At 41.7% G+C, this 20,351-nt stretch overlaps 1 protein-coding gene across 11 annotated transcripts in view; it reads left to right on the top strand.

The window, feature by feature from the left end:
• Positions 1 to 20,351, top strand: part of TSPAN4 (tetraspanin 4) — a 457,483-nt gene that overhangs the window by 93,039 nt on the left and 344,093 nt on the right. For 3 of the 11 annotated variants that reach the window (XM_074585638.1, XM_074585635.1, XM_074585642.1), the window contains exon 3: positions 19,480 to 19,555. The exons of the other annotated variants lie outside the window; for them this stretch is intronic. The gene's annotated coding sequence lies outside the window, so the exon portion shown is untranslated. The remainder of the gene's footprint in view (positions 1 to 19,479; positions 19,556 to 20,351) is intronic. 11 annotated transcript variants of the gene reach the window in all.

Consider the following 20,351-nt stretch of genomic DNA (forward strand, 5'->3'; position numbering starts at 1 on the left):
CTGGGGAACTACAGGCCAGTCAGCCTCACCTCCATCCCTGGAAAGATGATGGAACAGCTCGTTCTGGGTGTCATGTCAAGGCATGTGGAGGAAAAGAAAGCTATCAGAAGTACTCAACATGGATTCACCAAGGGGAAATCATGTCTGACTAATCTGATAGCCTTCTGTGATGGCATGACTGGATGGATAGATGAGGGGAGGGTGGTAGATGTGGTCTACCTTGACTTCAGCAAGGCGTTCGACATGGTCTCCCACAGCATCCTCATAGGGAAGCTTAGGAAGAGTGGGCCAGATGAATGGACAGTGGGGTGGATAGATAACAGGTTGGAAGACAGAGCTCAGAGTGTTGGGATTAGGGGCACAGAGTCTAGTTGGAGGTCAGTGATGAGTGGTGTTCCCCAGGGGTCAGTACTGGGTCCAGTCCTCTTCAATATATTCATCGATGACCTGGATGAAGGGATAGAGTGCGCCCTCAGCAAGTTTGCTGATGACACAAAGCTGGGAGGGGTGGCTGACACACCGGAAGGCTGTGCCGCCATACAGAGACCTGGACAGGCTGGAGATCTGGGCAAAGAGGAACCTTATGAAATTCAATACGGGCAAGTGTAGGGTGCTGCACCTGGGGAGGAATAACCCCATGCACCAGTACAGGTTGGGGGCTGACCTGCTGGAGAGCAGCTCTGTGGAAAGAGACCTGGGAGTCCCAGTGGACAACAGGATGACCACGAGCCAGCAATGTGCCCTCGTGGCCAAGAAGGCCAACGGCATCCTGGGGTGTATCAGGAAGAGTGTGGCCAGCAGGTCGAGGGAGGTCATCCTCCCCCTCTACTCTGCCTTGGTGGGGCCGCACCTGGAGTACTGTGTCCAGTTCTGGGCTCCCCGGTTCAAGAGGGACAGGGAACTGCTGGAGAGGGTACAGCAAAGGTCTGCCAAGATGATTAGGGGACTGGAACACCTCTCTTATGAAGAAAGACTGAGGGATTTGGGTCTCTTCAGTCTGGGAAGAAAAAAGACAGCTGAGGGGGGACCTTATCAACACTTATAAATGCTTAAAGGGTGGGTGTCAGGAGGATGGGGCCAGGCTCTTTTCAGCGGTGCCCAGGGACAGGACAAGAGGTAATGGGCACAAACTTGAGCACAGGAAGTTCCACCTAAACATGAGGAGGAACTTCTTTACTTTGAGGGTGGCAGAGCACTGGCACAGGCTGCCCAGAGAGGTGGTGGAGTCTCCATCTCTGGAGACATTCAAAACCCGCCTGGACGCGTTCCTGTGCAGCCTGCTCTAGGTGACCCTGCTCTGTCAGGGGGGTTGGACTAGATGATCTCCAGAGGTCCCTTCCAACCCTGTGATTCTATGATCTTAAATCTCCTGTGGTTGCAGCAGGTTGAGAGGAGACATGTGAAAAACTACTGTCAGGTACTGTGACTCAGCTAGCACACTGTAACCTACTTAATTTACTGTAATTTGCTGAGGAATCTGACACCCTGACATATATCCCTTGGCCAGTCATATCTGTATTCTGTTGCAACCTCTGGGAGTACTGTGGAAATTAGCAGTTCTGTAGTGGTTTTGAATTAAGTAAAAAATAGAACTGCATTTGGTTAGGTGCGGAGTAAGCAACAAGTCCCAATGGGTAGAATTGCTTTTCTGTTAAAATATGCTCATGCTCTGTTTTGAATATTTTCAATTGGCTATGGATTTATTGTAAAACAGTACTTATGGCCAGCCAGGAGAGGACTTTGAGCTTGGTATTGGGATCAGTGTATAAGCTGGAAATCTCTGTGCCAGGGTTCTGGAATGGGATTGGTAGCAGGACTGCTGTGAGACCTGTGGTCTGCTGATCTCTGGATGAAGAGGTGCCAAGATAAGGTAGTCATGTCACTAAGGAGCAGCAGCAAAGACTGTACTTCTGCTGTTCTTATGCTTCTTGAGCTGTCTCTCATCCTGACCAAGGATTCTTGAGTTTAGAATCAGATGGACTAGTTTCTAAGCCTCACTCTGTGCAGCCCTGGGAAACAAATGAGGAGCATGGAGGAATAGCGGCTAGAACATGAACTTTGAGGACCATACTCTATTGTTGCAAATTAGTTGAAAGTAGGTTGGTTTCTTTTCTGTATCTGGGAGGGACAACAAAGAACTTAAATGCTGTTACTGGCTGCCTGGAAGGCAGCTGTGCCCTTCTGGTCCATTGTGGCTGGCTGGCTGGAAGCTCAGACATAACTTAAAATGGAATCCTCCTAGGTTTTCCAAAGTTAAGGCTCCAGCGCACAGTTCTACAACAGTGATCTGCAAAATTTCTAGCTGTGCAGTTCATTCTAGTCTGTGTGGCTCCTGAGACAGTTCATTGTCTGTCAGAGCTGCATGTTTTTTTCCTGTTCCAAGAATGTGGTTACAAATACTGTATTTCTGGATTATTGCTTTGAACATTTTTTTCTGCCACCTCACGGGTGGCACGGCTTCCTTTTCCACCACCCAAGTGCAAAGCGCTCGTCTTCATTGTCAGCTCTTCATATCCTACCCCTGCCCTGCATATCTTGTCCAATGCAGCAGTGAGACATCACCCCCATCTGCTCTGTCAGTTGTAAGTGCTCATTTGTCGTGTTTTCACAAAGTCTCCTTCATGTTTTCTTCCATGTCACATCTGGCATCCAAGACGAGTCCTGGTTAAAGGTCAACAAAGCTGACAACTTTTCTCATTCTCAGTCTTCCCTTAGCTCTCTCCTCTGCCAGCAACAAGCTAGGAAATGATGAGGCAGCTGCTGCATGGGGAATACCTGCAGAGCCAGCTCCAGGCATGGCCCTGGAAGCAGTTGCTCAAGAGAGCAGCTGCTGAGAGTGGCAGGAGCCATCAGTGTTCCCCTTTCTTTGTACATGGCAGTACCCTGTCGTGCTCAGGGAGGAGGTGGTGTGGAGGGTGGGAGAGCACTGCCTGCCAGGGCTGATGTGGTCCCTGCTGACGCACTCTGCTCCTGTCCCTCCAGCAGCAGCAAGGCTGCCTCTGCTCAGCTCTCCTCAGTGTTTGGTAAGGGCTGCCCTGCTAAGAAGCTTTGAGCTGGCAAGTGGTGCCATCATGACAGTCTCCTTCATACGCCTCCCTCTCTGCTGTCTGAGTCTGTTCCCCTCCTGGGGACTTAGATGACAAGACCTTTGGGGCAGGGATGATGTCCCCTTAGCTGTGTACCCACTTTGTTTGGTAAGGTGCTTAGCAAAATATGCAGGAACTCTGAGGTGCTGCTGTGGTTTAAATGCTCAACTGTTCCTTCAGTACTTCCACTGCTGGTCGCTCTATGTTGATTCAGCTCTGTCCTCTCTTGCCCCGCAAAAGCACAGTGAAATTTAAAATTTGCATGAGAGGGAGTGCACGTTTCCTCATTAATGACAGAAATAGTGCCAGCTGTGGTTTCAATACTAATAGCAACCAAAGGCTCCCTAAAAGAGTTTTTCTCCCTTCCTCTCTGTTGGCAGACAATTTTATGGACTTATTTTTATCTCATTATGTTTTATATGCCTCAGTTGTTTGTATACTTTATAAAGCCTCTAAAGTAGAATTATTGAATAAACACCCTAATGTTGGACCCATGTGTTTCTCATGGCTGGCTTCACACGGAGGTTTGTTGTTTTTAATCTTTGTTTACAGGACACAGTGTATTATACCCCCTCCTAATGCTTGCACTCCCCCAGAAGAGCCAGAATCTACTTCTAATGCTTTTTGTTTAGCTGACTGTAGTTCTGTTTTAACCTGGGAGTTATTTCCTTTTAGCATGACAAAATAATATATCGAGCTCTGTTATTGATATACGTGCACCACAACTTAGGGCCTGATTGAGAATCTGCATGGGACTCTGAATCTTTCCATTGATTTTCAATAGGTTTTGGCTGTACCTCTAATTGCCTATCGTTCTCAGTGAATCTGTGCTGCTCTGTTTACTTTGCTTGATGAGATAAGGATCGTTCTGTTCCTTGGTGAGATGCGTATTCCCAGGAGTCTTCCTTTTTTTTCCACCTGTACAATGATCACTTTATATTTTAGCAACCTGATGCTAATCAGTGCTGCAGTGTTAGCTGTGCCTTGGAGACAAAGCTGCTGTAGTGCAGAACCTTTGTGCCCATGGGCCTTGCATGTTCCTCTCATGGTATAAATGAGTGACTGTGGCTGCCCTCGATCTACATCAAAACTCCCACAGTATTGCTTTTGTGAAGGGCTGACATGTCATTCTGTCCTTTGCTTTTCTTGCCCATCTCTGTTGTCCTTCCTTGTCAATTCTTAGTTACTAGTGGGTTTTCTCTGTGCTTCTCTTTACCTTATGCCCTGTTGATATTTTTGCAACTTCTTTTTGTGTGTTTGGCTTTTCTGTCCACATTTTTTTCCCAGTGGTTTCTACTCCCAACTATGTGAATGTCACTTTCTGTATTGCTTCTTGGTGTTTTATGGCTTGTTTTTATCTCCTGTAGCACTGGACAGGCAACTGGCCCTCCTCTGTGGAACTGAGTGGGTGCTTTGGGTGTGCATCCAGCTAGACAATGATCATCAGCTCAGTCTTTCCTGACAGCCAGGAGGAAAATTATGGGAGCAGGATTTGTATCAGCGTGGTTCACTGATATAGTTGCAATTCAGCCACTTGTTTAGGTGAGCATTCATAGGAACAGATTACGGCCTGGTGAGCCTGAAGAACCAAGCAGCTAGACCAAAAGAAATGATGCAGAACCAAGATCCAGTTACATGTGCTTTGTGGCCTTATTGCAAGGTCCTTGATCCTGTTTTGAACACCAGGCACACAGTCATGTAACCCTCTACTTCTAGTTAACAGTCTAGCTTGTGAAATTATACATATTGAAAGCAACTAGCTACGCGCTGACATGGGCTGCATGACTGCTTGCTGGAGCTCTGCAAATTTTCTGTTCCAAACCCTGAAGAAATGCCTCTATCTGAACAACAAGCTGTCTCCAGAGCCCTAGCATGCTGCTCATAGTGGAAGGGCAGTGGCTGTGGTCATTATATCTTCCAAATCTGCCTTTGTGATTCCCCCTGTGCTGGCAAATCTGCCCATCAACATCTGAGTGACTGCCCCACATCAGGGTCCTAGCCTTAGTGATACCTCATCCTCAGTATCTCCACTGAGACATTGTAGTGACATCATTACCTTCTGGAAGGGCTGAACGTGTGGGCACAAATGCCTGTGTGCCCATTTTCTGTGTTTGTGTCTAGGGGAACAACACTGCGTTGTTTGTTACTTGGAGTCATGTCTGGAAAATATTTCTGGGCATTTCAGGGAGTAGGTAAGAAGTCTTTATTTCCTGAGAAAGTTTAGCTTCTGCAAAATCTGAATCTTATCTGTAGCCCACATTAATTTATTGCATTTATGTATTGAGCAGGCTGCATTCAGTATGTCGATTGAATGGAGAGATGATTTAAAAACATGAAGTGTTCTGGAGAGAGATTAAACTGTTTTCTTGTTCAGTATTTCATATCTCTCTGCCTGCCATGAAAATTGAAACTGCAAATATTAATAAATTAATTGACACATTTGCTAGTCTCATTGTAATGATACAGCCAATCCACAAGCAGTCAAATGATGAGTCATACCTTCAAAAGCAGGAAATTTTTTTTTTTTAAATCATAAGGTTATTTCACAGTGTTGGGTTTTGTTTTTAATTTGTCTTCTGCTTTATGAACATTTGGGGTTAGTACTGCCAGGCTTTCTTCTGCAGTCAAGAGGAGCAGAAACTTGGTTTTGTACTTGTTTTGACGACAGGGCACTTATGCTCAAGAGTAGACTTATAATAATAGTAAAAGTTGGCAGGTCTACAACTTTCTCTGTATCCTTTCATCTGTTATTTAAAGCACCTTAAAGAAACAGCTCCCTGTGACAGGCAATGAATAATGTTAATTGAGGATTCTTGAAACAGATGTATAGTTGGAACTTTTTCTGCCATCTTTCACTTTTTTTTTTTTTTTTAACCAAACTCAGAAGTTGTTATAGTAACACTGGCCACAGCTTTCTCAATGAATATGCACCAGGACCACAGCACTTTGGACAGGAAACCTGAGCAGGGTAAAGTCCAAAAACTTCCTCAAAGGCCCTGATGCAATTTCTTGTCCTTGTTTGATCCTAGCCATTTGTGTGGGAGAGTTATTTTCCTAATATTTTGGTGGCTATGTTAGAGCTGTAGTACTGTGCTAGGGCCTGGTACTAATAAAACATGATGGTGTTATAAAAATAACCAGGGTAGCCAGATTTAAAAGCAACTTAAGACGTTGCAGAGGTTCTCTCAATACTGAGTGACCAGGTAATAAAATGACAGTTAAGATGTATCATCAGTGAATGCAAAGTATTGCATGTAAAAAGAAAACAACCTTCTCCCCTTCCCTACCAAAACCCACACATAGTACTCAAGGGTAGTAATGACGAGTTATACCTCAACTAATACTGCTTTGGGAAAGTTGCTCCTAATAAGTCTTCGGAAGCATTAGCTCCATGTTCAGAGATAATTAAAGAGGCAAATAAAATTAAAGATTTTTTTCCACTGTGCAAGAATTCATGAATTTCTAGACTCATTAGCCTGGAAAAGAGGTAAATGAGAGATTGCAGGAGAAGGCTAACGACGTCATGAAGAAGGGAGAGAAGATAAACTAGGGAATGATTGTTCACTGTCTCTTAGAATCAGATGTTAGAAACCATCTAATGAAATAAGTAGTATTTTTTAAATAAATGAAGAAATATTTTCCTGCACCACAGAATGGAGCTGTGGAACTCATTGCTACATCATGTTGACGCTAAAAGCATACGCAGACTAGAGGGATTCATGCAGTATTAAACAGGGTAGTTCAATCCCAGCCTCTAGCTGAGGAGCCATCAGCCTCTAGCTGAGGAGCCATCAGCCTCTAGCTGAGGAGCCATCAGCCTCTAGCTGAGGAGCCATCAGCCTCTAGCTGAGGAGCCATCAGCCTCTAGCTGAGGAGCCATCAGCCTCTAGCTGAGGAGCCATCAGCTTCTAGAGGAAGGTCATGCTACTTTTTTCTAACTTTTGACTCTTTCCATCTTCACTTCCACCTATTCATTATTTGGGAGTGGCTGGTGAGCTGGTTTCCCTTGTGTTTTCCTGTAGGGATGGCTGCTCCTGTTTCTAGTTACTTGGTTTGTGTAAGTCTGTATATCTGAGCAGCTTTACCGGGTTGGTAAGAAACAGCTTAGAGTTACGTGAGCACATTCACATTCCCCATGTCTTCACATATGTGTACACAATTTTTCTGGAAAGCTTTTCTATGTAGTTGGATTGCATCTGTTTTATTTCAATGAAATAGGATCTTGATGCAGATTATGTTGTGCAGAGAAATCCACGGAGATGCACTTATGAAAATCTCCACTAGTTGTCACTCGATCCCTATTTTAAAGCTGACTTGAAGACCAATTCGAGTTCTTTTTAGCTTCTGTAAAAATGATGTCCTGGGCCCCACAGAACAAATATCTGTGACAAATTTTGCCATGGAGTCTTTTCTGAAACGTGGTGATAGGGACTGATTTAAATCCAAGAGACGACAGCCTCTGCAAGCGTTGTTCTGTGGGGGTTTGACTTTCTGAATGATTATTCTTAAGAGCATATTGTCCAAGATCCAAGCTAGTGTGAGGCCTGGCGTGTCAGCTGCTGTATGCATACTGCAGGATAACTCCTCTCCTGGAGAGGATCTCAATGGATTTGTTCCCTCCAGGAGGAGGAGAAGTTACAGAAGAATGAAAAGGCTACAGCAGCACCTCTGTCAGCTTGGGTTTAATTTTTGATCAATGTTTTCTTGGGTGGAAGTTAGCAGGATTGAAAAGGAGTGTGGCGAAAGGGTGCTGGCAAGGATGAGGAGGAAGGGGCTCTGTAGGGGTGTTATGCAGCTTATTCCCAGGATGGTTTCCTTTCTCTGGTTTCTTTCAGCTAAAAATCTAGGTGTTTGTTCACTGTGAACGTAAACTGTTTTACAGGTGCATGTTTTGCTTGCTTTTATTTCTTTCATACTTGTATTCAAAGCCAGTGTGAGAAAAATAATCAATTTCATAAACTTGATAAGCATCTTCTTTCTTTTTCCATCTTTAGCTCTGCCTATCACAGATTCATATTCAGAGCACATGTCTTTTATTGTTTGTGTTAGAGGTAGTGTTGTGTTGAACAAATCATGTTCTGTACCAGTTGGTGCTTGATGCCTGTGAAGGTAGGAAGGGAGAGATGCTGACTGTCTTGAGTTTGTAATCTGAGTAAATCGCAGGAAAATACAAACATATCACAATTCAGGCTTTTAATTAATTATTTTAGCAAAATTCTCTTGTCCTTTGTTTTGGAGGCTGGCAAGCCTGTCTTGCGATTTTCCTCTTCTACTAGAATTGCGTTTGGCTTGCCCCGTTCCACAAAAAGGTGCAAACGTAAACCTGGCTAATCATACCTGGGGATGATGCAGATCATCACTGTCAGGAGAGCTGCATCATCAGTGCAGGCTCTCCTTGCTCTGTGGAAGGAGAAGGTGGACAAGGAGTTGCCTGCTTGGCAGGCTCATTAAGGAAAAAATATTCCTGTCTTTGGTTTCAGTGAACATATATTATTTGAGGTATTAGTCAATGATGGGGTCAGGGAGCAAGAGCAATTAGGATGTCCTCTACCCTCCTCTCACACGCTCACTTTGTAAGTACCATTATGCGCTCTACCACATACACTTCAGGAGCAAGGATGGAATACAGAGCAAAGCAACCTGAGCTATGTGGCTGGAAAGGCCTGGCATACGCTTGTTCCTACAAATGAATTGCTGTTTCCGATATCTCAGTGCTTAAGTAGTAGGCAGAGCTGTGTTTATTAAAAACCAAACAAAAGGACTTGCACCACAAAAAAACCAAACCAAACCCAAACTAAAAAAAAAAATAAAAAACAAACCAACAAAAAACCCATGCCAAAACCCACCTACAAAACAAAACCCCTCCCATTTTTCAGGAGTTAAAGAAAAGTATTTTATTTTCATCAAAATTCCCTTTTTAATGTAATGAAACTGAGAGGATCTGTTTTTCAATGATTGTTCATTGTAACAATAAAAGTGTTGTGCTGAGTTATTGCTATAAAATTTAATAGAAAGTATTGTTCAGTCCCTTTTCGCTTCTCCTGAAAAGGAGGAAAGAATCATCTCAAACTGAATTGCTCTCAAGGTGTTTCTTCAAGGTTAGAGAATGTTTCCCGCTCCAGCTACACATTTCCTTTGAAATAATCATGTTTTGGAAATGCCGTGAGCCCAGGCCATCAAAATGAGTGTCAAGGGAATAAGGGATTGTTTGAAAGGAACGGGCAGGGCGTTTATGCGTTTGTATCCCAGGACTTACTATGTTTCATTTATATACTGAGATAAGTGAGATAGGTATTTTTATTTGCATGAGAAACATGTGGATTTATCTCTTTTATATCAGTCCATAATTTGATTGCTTTGTTGAAACCTTTATTACACATCTTTGTCTAATATTTTCTTTGTTCTTTCGTTTCCTAAAAGCCATTTGAAAACCATGGAGATTGGACAATCCCCTCCCCCATATCTTACATTTTAAATGTAGGGGAAAATGATCAGAAACTTCTTATTGCTGCTCTTAATTGCTTTTTAATTATTTTATGCTTTAATTAAGTCTCACCATTCCTCATTAAGGGTATTGTTCAGGAATTGTTTTAGTAATCCTGCACCAGCAGCATCTGTGAAAGCTTTTGGTAGCTGCTGCCTTGGCAAGGAGGATTTTCACTAATGTAAGCAAATAGCACACGATGGGGTTTGCTGCTCTGCTGTCATGTGGGGCAGCTTTGGGGAAGTTGTGGGGCAAAAGATAGAATCCCAATTTATATCAGCGCCTAGGAAACAAGTTCCTGAGGCTGGAGCAGTCTAGCCTGGAGATGATCGTTGCTCTCATAAAGTGACCATTTTCATGGTTTATGCTGCACAGCTCAGAATCTTTATTAGCCAATTTGATGGCTTCCTTGATCCAAGCCATTTTGTAATAAAATCAGAGGTGCCAGACAGTGACTTCTTAGGTGCTTACATCATGTCTCCTGTGGTGGCAAAAAGTCTGAGGCAGGGATCAATACATTATTATGCATGAGGCAACTTAGACCAGCCTGCTTGCATGCATATGAGAGGAGGAAGGTGCCTGCTGCCAAGACCAGAACTTCAGGAGCTGAGTTAGTACCCTGTGTGACACAGGTATAATTTGACCCGGAGGGGTCCTTCGGCTCAGTTTCTGACTCTTCATTTCAAAAGTTGCACAAAATTTGATTCTCCCACAACCAGACCTTGAGCTCAAGTGAAAAATTCTTGTGTCAGTGTAACATGAAGAATAAAGTACGTACTAAACAGAACAACTACAGCTGAGAGTAAGTCTGAAGTGAAGCTGCTTAACTAAATTTAAAACTTAAGGATCACTTTGAAGAAAGGTTTAAGGAGCAGTTAAGTCTTCCAAATGAGGTCCATGCAGAGACAGCATCTAGATACCTTGATAGCAAGGTGAAAGAAGCCTGGGAAGTTGCAGTAGCATTGAGGGAGGTTTTACCAGCTTGTCCAGTACACTGGATGTTTGTTTAGTTTGATAGGGCACCTGTGCGGGATTAACCAAATGAAAGTGCATCTTGATATATAGTAGTTATAGGCTCACTCTATGAGAGAGTTTATCTTCTTGATTGATATACCTAAAGCATTCTGCTTTTGCAAAGGTTAGCATTAGCCGTAAGACCCATGTAAGTAGCTTAGCTCAAGGCATTGCTATGAGCATGATATAATTTGTTTGAGTACTTCATGGTGATCAATCTCATATGGGGTCACTCTCCTCTCTCTTGCATAGAGAAGCAGAGATGATCTGCCGTCTTTGTATGTGTGTCTGCAAAAAAAACCTAGTGTAGCACAACTTCAACCCTGAGGTATATACATCGCTGTCTCAACCTGCAGTAATTAAAATCTTGCTGGTGTGAAATCCTACTGAAAATATTTAGCATCTGCCATCCAGCAATTTCTAAATACTTAAGAAAACTTTCGACTTTCTTATGAGGAGGTTAACATCAGTATCTCCGGTTTTACAGAGACTGGTATACAGAAGAATCAATGACTTTCCCTAGTCATATGCAATGAACCAAAGCAGAGTTCTTTGATCAGGATATTAACGTGAATATTGGAGGTCTTTCCATACGTGCAATCACTGTTATTACAACTGGTAGAGCAAAGTATTACCTGCTGTAGGTGGAATATGAGTTTTAGGAACTTGTCAATCAAGTGGCTTTCTCGGGAAGAAATGAAGAGTCTTACGCTGTTGTGAAAGAGAAGGAGCTGTGGCTGTAAATTCACTTCTTCCTCACACAGATGATTTTTTTTCATCAGTAAAAGAGCAGAACTGATGCAAATTGATTCTTAAGGAAAGAAATTTTTCCTCAATCAAGAGTACAAGGACACTTTAAAAATAAAGGTTAGAGCCTTACTTAACATGTAAACCATGTCAACATGCTGTATGAAGTGGCTTATTGCAGAAGCAGGATACTTGAAAGCAGTCAAACCAGTAATAAAGTGTAGCTTGACCAAGATCTGGTTGAAGAGAATTGAATAATTCCCGCACGTTGTAAGATATTTCTAGTGGAACGTAAAACACTCCTTCACCTTCATGGAAATGTAATTGCATTTCACATAAACCCCTGGAAACTTGTAGACCGAACCTGCCTTTAAGCTAAGGTGGAATGCCAGGAGGAGACATTATACAGGGATTTGGGGTTTGTATAGCCCAGGTCTACATATTGATGTAGACTCTGAAAGACTGTAGGCAAACCTTGATGAGACTGAAGAGAGAAGAAAAAATGATGAAAGAACTGGAAGAAATTTGATTTTAATCTTAGCAGAAGTCCCTGCTGCTTCAGTGTATTCTGGTGTGCTTTTTTTTGGTGGCGTCCTGCTTACAAAGCTGTACCTGGAAAACCAAATCATGCTTAGAGAAGTAATCTGGAGTTCTGCTGTGATAAGTGTATCTCCAATTTTGATTAAAACACTTAGTCAAAGCAGCTGTGACAAATACATGTATGATTTTCCTTATTCCGAGCTCTAGGTTTGCAAAACTCCATTGCAACACCATTACAAGATTCATAGAATTGCCATATTTTAAACATTAAGTTGGCTTTTTTTCGCAAGAAAGTTCAGCATGAAGTGACTGGTGTAGTTTATTTCTAAAATGGTATGTTGTATATTTCCTAATCCTGCTGATGAAATCACTGATCACATACTGCAAGTATTAATGTAACCTGAAACAAAATAAATACAAGCCAGTAAAATTTGCTTATCTTCTAGCTGAAATGTAGTTGGGGGGGGGGGCTGTGATAACCATTTCGGATGATACAATACATGTTTGAAGGGTGGGAAGAGGAAGTGATAAGACCCTTCTGTGAAACTTCAGGAAGACTGTAAGCACAATGATTTTAGTGCCATGACATGGAATTTATCCAAGATACCTGCATGGAGAACTATGTAATACATTCGTTATTGTTTGTAGACTTTTCTTTAAAGATTTCTAGATGGCTGAATTCCAAGACTTCTGTTGTCCTTAAAGAGTTCAGTCTGGCAGTCAGAAAGTGTGTGGTGATGATTCATCAGGTGTAGTGAGCACGAATGCAATTTTGACAGATGCAATTAAGCTGTGTGTCTTAGCAACATTTTTCTTAGCCATAGGTCAATGTACTCTCCATTTATTCAGGGCTTTCTCTTAAGTGATAAATGGTGCAAGACAGCTGTTTTAGAAATAGGACTCATTTCAGTGTCAGAGGTGAGAAAACACTTTTTGTTGTGTGTAATGGAAAAGCCAACACCAGGGTCTCCACAGAGGGAGCTTTAGAAAGCACTGCAGCTTTATACTATGTGGGAGAATTTTTGCCTATGAAAGCAAGAGGTAGAGAGCACTCCTGTTTCTACTACAGACTCTGGGTATTGCAGCTGCCGAGCACCCTGCTAGCATTCACGCAAATGCAGGGGTCTGGCTGATCCACACCACCTGTGGGCACAGAGCCAACATCATATAGTTCCTAACCTCTCTGCTCTGGGACCATATCTACCTTTTATTCTAGCAACTGACCTGCTTTTGCGGTTGGCAGCTCCCAGCCCTGCCTTTTCTCCAGTTGTCCTCCTGTTGCTGTACCTGTTTGCTGGTTGCTTGGTGAGCCACTGCTCTTACACCAGAGTATCTTGGGGTTGAAGTTGGTAGCCCTGAAAGTCCCAGGCCATTTTGGAAATGTGCAGCTTTTTAATTTTTTATTTATTTATTTATTTTTAATAGCCCTTTGGATACCAGACTTCCTCAGCATTTCTCAAGTCTGGTTGCCTTACCTGCTTTGCACCTTGAACTGGAAAAAAGTTGGATTAGCCCAGTTCAGGGGCTGAGGTCTGCTTGAAACACTGGACTGGCAATGTATAAAAAGATATACACTAGATTCTCTTGTGAACTGTGGTAGCAGTTCCCAGACCTATATGGAACCTTTTCTCTCGAGGGAAAAAAATATTCATCCTTCTTCCCTTAGTCCTTGATCTCTGGTAATAGAGGATAAAATAAAAGTTATTCTTATAGCATGTGATTCCTTTATCAGGAGTTTATTTCCTGACAAGCAATAGGAAGGAGAAGATTCTTCTTGCTTACTCTGTATGCATGCTGCCTACTGAGAGCTGTATAAAGCGGATGACTTCATATCCCACAATGGCTTTCAAGCAGTCTGCTGTGCTCTTTTGTAACAGTCCTGCAGATGAGTATAGGTATGCTGAAGATGGCAAGGAGCAGAGGAATACATGTCCTCTCTGAGCCTCTGTGTCTCAATAGACATGTTCAGGGGTTAGCAATTGATGGATTGTCTCTAGTAATTATATTTGCAGCCATCTAAAGGCACAAAACATGATTTCGTGTTGACAATTGGAGTTATTTAAAATAACTGTGTTTAAAACACCAAGCCTGTGGGAACTGTGTTGATTAAGAGGGAAAAACGCCAGATGTTTCAGGTATAGTAGATGTCAAGAAGGGATTAATTAATAGTTTGTATAAATATGTATTTTCTATGACTAAAGCTCATATACTGAGAAAAAGTGATTAGTTCCATGTACTAAGGGTTAGTGAGGAAGTTGTTGAAAAGGTGATTAACGAGTTTTCACCACACTAAATTTATTAATCATAAAAACACAGTGATAAGCTCAGTGAATTCCAGCTTTCAAGGTCTCATGTTAGATTGTTCCCACAATGCCTTTCCTTGTCTCTTCAGTTATTTAATCTAAGAATATATATGTATTTATATATAAAAAAATAAAATCAAGCAGCCTCATAGATGTGGATTTGTTAGGATAACAAAAAACAGTGCAAAAGGACTCAACACCCATGTTTGTGCATGTTTAAGGGATGTTTGCTTTGGACTGGCTGTAGCTGTAGCTTTGCTGACTGCCAACACGTTGTGCTATTTTGTGCTGTCTCCTGAGGTTACTTGTCAATCTGTGTGGCTATAACCCATGTCTGAATGGGAGCAGGGACTGCGTAGGTGTGGTGTTTTCAGACAGGCAGCTTGTGATAACACTGCCGTGTTTCTCTGTGGGCATTTATACAATGCGTATCTGGACAAAGCGACAGCTGCTGGGATGCTCGTTACTAGCTGCAGTCCTAATTACTCTACATACAGCTGATGGAAACAGTCATCTCTGAGACAGACCAATTGCAATGTAACACAAACCCTTAAATTTAGTTGATTAACTTTACTGTTTGTTTGGTTGGTTTTTTATTTAAATTTTTCTTCTCGAATGCGAAGCATTCTTATTTTGCAGTTGCCAGCTTTGTTTATTTTGTTAAATGTGGCATTTCCCCTTGGAGCTTTCATGGGCTGCTCAACTCTAGGAAACTGAACACTCCGTCTTCTGAGACTTGGATGCTACTCTTCAGTATGAATTGTCTTTGTAGTGTTGTCTGTGTGAGTTCAGTTGTACCATTAGTTAAAAAAAAAAAATCATCTTTAAATTATGGATTTGAGGAATTTCTCTGTAATTACCTTTATGCAAAGGGATGTGGAAATAGCCATGTGGAGGGTGGAAGGCCAGTTTCTTTCAGCATTTGGAATTTTTTTAAGGATTCTGCTTCCTACTGACTCAGGGTAAAACTTGAGTTGAAACACTCCACAAAGGAAAGCTCTGTAGCCTCACATGTATGTATAGGGAGATATTTGACTTGCAGTATGTATTTCTCTGTTTCAAATTCAAACCCAAAATATTTAATTTAGATTCTGACATCTGAAGTGTAAATGTAATATGCAAAAAAAAAGTGTGGAATTTAAAATAAAGGAAAGTAATTTAAAAATGAAAAATGAGCAAAAACCTCTTCCTTATGGAAAAGTTGTGGGGTGGAATGACTAGTATCCTGTATTTTTTTTTTTAAATATTCTCAACATTGGTTTGCTTTTATTAAACACTAAGATTTCAGCAGAAATGCTTGTTCTGATGAGTTGCAGATCTTTTGAAATGCTGCGTTTTTCTGTTGTTGCTGTTGCTACTGTGATGCACAGAGGCAGAATTTAGATTAGATTTCCACAGAGCTAACTGGAATCCTTACAATGAAGAGCATCCCAATAAGGGTTAGTGTATTTCAACACATAGAGAAACTAATCCTGACCCTGTTGCTGTCATTGACAAAACCGCAGTGAACTTTGCCCAGATGAGGGTTTCGTTTGAATCATTCAAGGTTTTGCTTTCTTTTCTAAGTTGGAGCCCTTTGTTTTTGAGGCGCTTTAAGAAGTGATTTTGTTTGGGTTGGTTTAGGCTTTGCTTTAAAGAACAGTTTCTCACTTTATCTCACAGTTTCTCACACATCTTTTTTTCTCTTTCCCATTCTATTGGGCTTTGTTCCTTCACTATGGAGTCCAAATGCAGTATGTGTAAGTTGGGAGGAGGCAGAAATGATATCTGGTTTAGAAATAAATGAAAATGAACCACCTACTCAAGTGCCCCAATTCCATTCACTTCCTCAGCAGCATGGCAGAGTTAAGAGTCTGAAGCCTCTTCAAAGAGGCCCTCCTCTACAATGGCAGTTTTCAGCCCTGCTAGACTATACTTACAAAAAAAAAAAATAAATCTCTGGATATTATTTCTGTGTAGTCAAGTACTCTGGAGCTTTCCGGGAGGAGTCCCTTTCACGCAAGATTAACCATTTCAATGCCTTTAGTGCCTAAATGCTAGAAAAAAAATAAAACTAAGTCTATTGTTTCTTATAATTCATGTTGGTTTGGAACTTAAGTCATTTTAGCCCTGTGGTACCAGCTGACTCTCTCTGGAAGAGAGGAGGCTGGTGTAGCCTCTATATCCCAGAGTTCATTTTTTCACATGGATTTTGACAGTAAAGGGGAGCTCTATTTTATGTTTGAGTTCTTTTTCCTTTTCCAAGTGTTCATTGTGTTCGAGGAAAGGACAGAATTAACGCACAATTTTATTAAGGCTGAACCATGAGTTCTGCATCCAAAACTGTGGCACAAATCTAAGCTGACACTGGCTGAAGTAGTGCAGGATTTGGAGGTCACATCATGGTGTCGGTGTGGCTGTGTCTTTACTGATGTGGCTTAATGTGCCCTGCAAAAAGGTGGTAGTTTCCAAAGACTGTCTAGGTGTACATCGCAGGTCTGTGGACAAGGGTCTTGGCTGGGTGAGCGTGCCTGTGCTCCTCTCCTGCCTGGCACAGGTGTCTCTTCAGTAACTTGTGGAAATTTCTCTGGCTGCAGTCATATATGCTGAAGAGGATTCATGACCCTTGTAATTTTTTGCAGCTGTTTCTTTTCTAAGTGTATGTATTCTGTGTTGGCAACAATGTTACACTGTATCATAAATACATATACCAGGCAGTTGTTGCCTGTTACACAGTCATGCAGAATTATGATTTTTTTGAGTAAATACTCATGATTCCTAATCTCTAACTCTGCACTGTGAAGAGTCTGCTTATAATAAATGACTTCATTGTGTTTCTTGAAACTTGTTCAGGTAACTTCTGTTAGAAGTGTATTGCTAAATAGCATTCAGCAAGTTACATGCAGTTGCTGGCTCTTATTACTAGAGGCACAGTTCTCTAGGAACAGTTACAAGATGCCTGATTATAGCAACTACTTCCATATTGCCCGTGCTTGCTCACTGCAAATGCCATTTTCCTCTTGAAAAGTGCCTTAGCATTTCATAGCACTCATACACGGTCTTCATGGGAGTATAGGCAAGGCTGTCTCAATGCAGTGCTTATAATTAACCCTAAGATGTTTGGGCAGCCACCTGGATTGTACAAATGCACTGCAAACTGTAATTATGCATGTACGTAGTTGTGAGAACGGGGTGATTCTACTGCCACTTTGACTTAAAGGTGTTATCATGCTTGTCATGACATGGCTTTATGGCCTCATTCCTGCTCAGGATCTCATTGCACTGTGCTCCCTACCAACACTGTAAGTGATGTTGAAGAATTTAGCTTCTAGATGGGCAAGACAGAAAGGAAATATCACTATACTCCTTTGAGAAATAGGACTCTCTAAATGGTTGACTTGGGTCAGGTCTATGGGCGAGTGGCAGCTGGACCCAGCTCTAAGTCTTTGGCCAAGGGCTGAGGGTCGAGGCTGCCCATCCTTTGCACAATGTTCTTGGCTGTTCTGATACAGAATTTCCTCAATGTGTTGTTTCAGTGGTTATTTGCTTTTTCATCTTGTTACATAGGTTCAAAAAGTACTCAGCCAGATGGGCTGTTTGATTCGCTGGATGTTTCACTCTTTTATGTTAAGTCAATATATGTCAATTTTTCATCTGTATAGCAGAGCTAAAACTTCGCTATTTAATATTGTGCTGTGAGGATAAATTAAGAGGGTCATTTCTTTTTTGCTGTGTCAGGAAGAGAGTTAATGTGCTTTAAAGATGAAAATAAATATTTCAGATCTGATCTTTCTTTCCTCCCTCTCTCCCAGTATTACATGTATATTTTGTATCTGAGTATTTTGCTCAGACTTGCCTTTTATGATTTAAGTAACACACATTTTAAATGCATTATTCCTTTTGGATTGCACAGGGTAACACTTGCTTATTCCAGCTTTTTTTTGACCTTGTTTCATAAGTGTAAGAAGTGATGTTGCTCTTTGGAAGCAGCTTGTTCATACCACGTCTTAATTATCAGGAGAGTCTGTTAAGCATGATGTTGGGTGACTTGAGATCAGGAGTCAGGCTGTAGGTCCCAAAGGGAGAAAATATAATCTTGTGGTTAAGATCAAAGGCTGCAGATCTTGCATTCAGTCCCTCTCTTTGCGCATCCTTCAGTGTCCCAAAGTCATTAAGTGAGGGAGCTTAAATTTTCCTGTCTAGCCTAGGTGTTGTAAGAATAAATTAATTGGTATAGATGAGTCACTCGAGTGCTTTGGGACTATGGGTTATTTAAAAACCTAAATTTATCACTGAGGCCACACTTTTCTAAAGGCCTCAGCTTGGCTTTTAAGCTCATGCCAGTAGTTGTCTTACCACTGTCATTTAGGATTTGTATCACAGTTGTGCCTAGAAGCCCACATGGACATCAATAATGTATTACAAAGGTTTATTATCAAGGAGTCCTTGCCCTAAAGAACTTGCAGTCAAGTCAGAGGCAATAAATGTATATGAAGAAGACAAGAGAACGGGGAAAACATGGCAAAAGAGTACGCTATATATAGATATAGATACCCAACAACTCACAGGTTGCTGTTTGTGGTTACTTTTTGCCTTTCTACCTGATGACATCTCTGATGTCATCAGGAGGAGGCCATGAGGATTTTTAACAGGTATTCATATGCACAGACACTGCCAGGGGAGAAAAGAGGACAAACACGGTTCCTGAAGAGCTTTGCAGCTGAATGATATGGTCTGATTTGTATATAATGGAGCTGAGAGATCAGCGTGTGATAGAGGGTAAGTGTGGTGATAAGCCAGGAAGGACCCAGGAAGTGTTAAAACAAGTAGCTGAGAACGAGTGAGAGAGTCATAGGAGTTATTATGATTGTAGCTTTAAGTTGGGGAGGAATCTCTACAGCAGCATTTTAAACAAATGTTAAGTAGCACAAGACTGCATTAGTCAGGAGAGGAGAGGAAGAGGTTTCAGTAGCAAATTTCTTAGCAAGATTGTTGCCAGATTAGCGTATACACTGCAAGGTGTATTTCCGCCCTAAATTGAATTATTTTAGCTGTCAGTGGATGCTTGATAATATAGTGATCTGTGCTTGGGAGATTCGCTCTTTATATTAGTGTTGTATTGCATTCAGTGTTGAGGCTAGACAGAGCTACTCATTTTTACCTCATGGGCCCATATGAACTCACTTAACTTAGTCATGAGTGGGCAATTAAATAAGAAGAGAGACCTTGTCAGCTCCAGGCATTAATATAAATTTTGGTGCTTGTAATACATTTACATGGCTCCCCCGGGTCTATCTGGACTTATAATCATCTCTCTCATTCACAGATCTTCTGGGATATTGGCTGATCACTTTCGCTTTGTAGTTCTCCGAATCAGAATTTGGCCCAGGAGATAACCAGCCGTAAGTTTTTTCTGACAGGCACTCAGTAAGCATAGACATTTTCCCACCTTGGTGTGCACAGGTATTGCCTCAAGCAACACTAAACACTGTTCTGGGGAAGCAGGGGCTTGTGCTTAGCAGGCAGCAGATTTTATGCTCATATTTCGCTTGTTCAGATGCATTTTACCTTTAAATGGCTTAGAGTTATCAGTTTGCAATGGCTGATACAAGGCCTTCATGAACAGATCTGGCGATCGTTTTATTTAGAAAGAGCATGTGTCTGCATCATAGGGCCCTGAATAAATGAATGAGCGGTCAATACGTTTGTTTCTCACAGGGATTTCAGTAAGAGGCTCTTCCTAATTTCTTTACCTTAATCACCTGGAGATGCGTTAGGGATATTGTGGTCCTAAAGCAGGCATGATCCACTAGTTAAGATGGCTCATGTTATGCGTAAGCCTTTGCTGATCATCTTGTGGAAGGTTTATGAGCTGAATGGAGCTTGGAGTTTGATTTACTCTGGAGAAGCATCTTACAGAAGGAAAGACAAGATGCAGACATGCTGGAACAGAATAGCAAAGAGATGCTGTTTGTGTTCTGTTTTTCTGGACAACCAGCAGTTTTTTGTGTTCAAGTTGGTGAACTACTGCCTAAACACCACCGGAATGTTTATACAAAATTACACAGAAGCAGTGAAGGGTGTATGGCTGGAGTCTGGTATGTGTAGGTTGGGTTTTGGTTTGCTTTTTTTTTTATTTGTTTGTTTCTTTGTTTTGTTTTTGTTTTCCTGGAACCTTAGAAAATGCTTTTCTGATCT

Source organism: Larus michahellis, chromosome 4, assembly GCF_964199755.1.
Source record: "Larus michahellis chromosome 4, bLarMic1.1, whole genome shotgun sequence".
In the NCBI taxonomy this organism is placed as follows: domain Eukaryota; kingdom Metazoa; phylum Chordata; class Aves; order Charadriiformes; family Laridae; genus Larus; species Larus michahellis.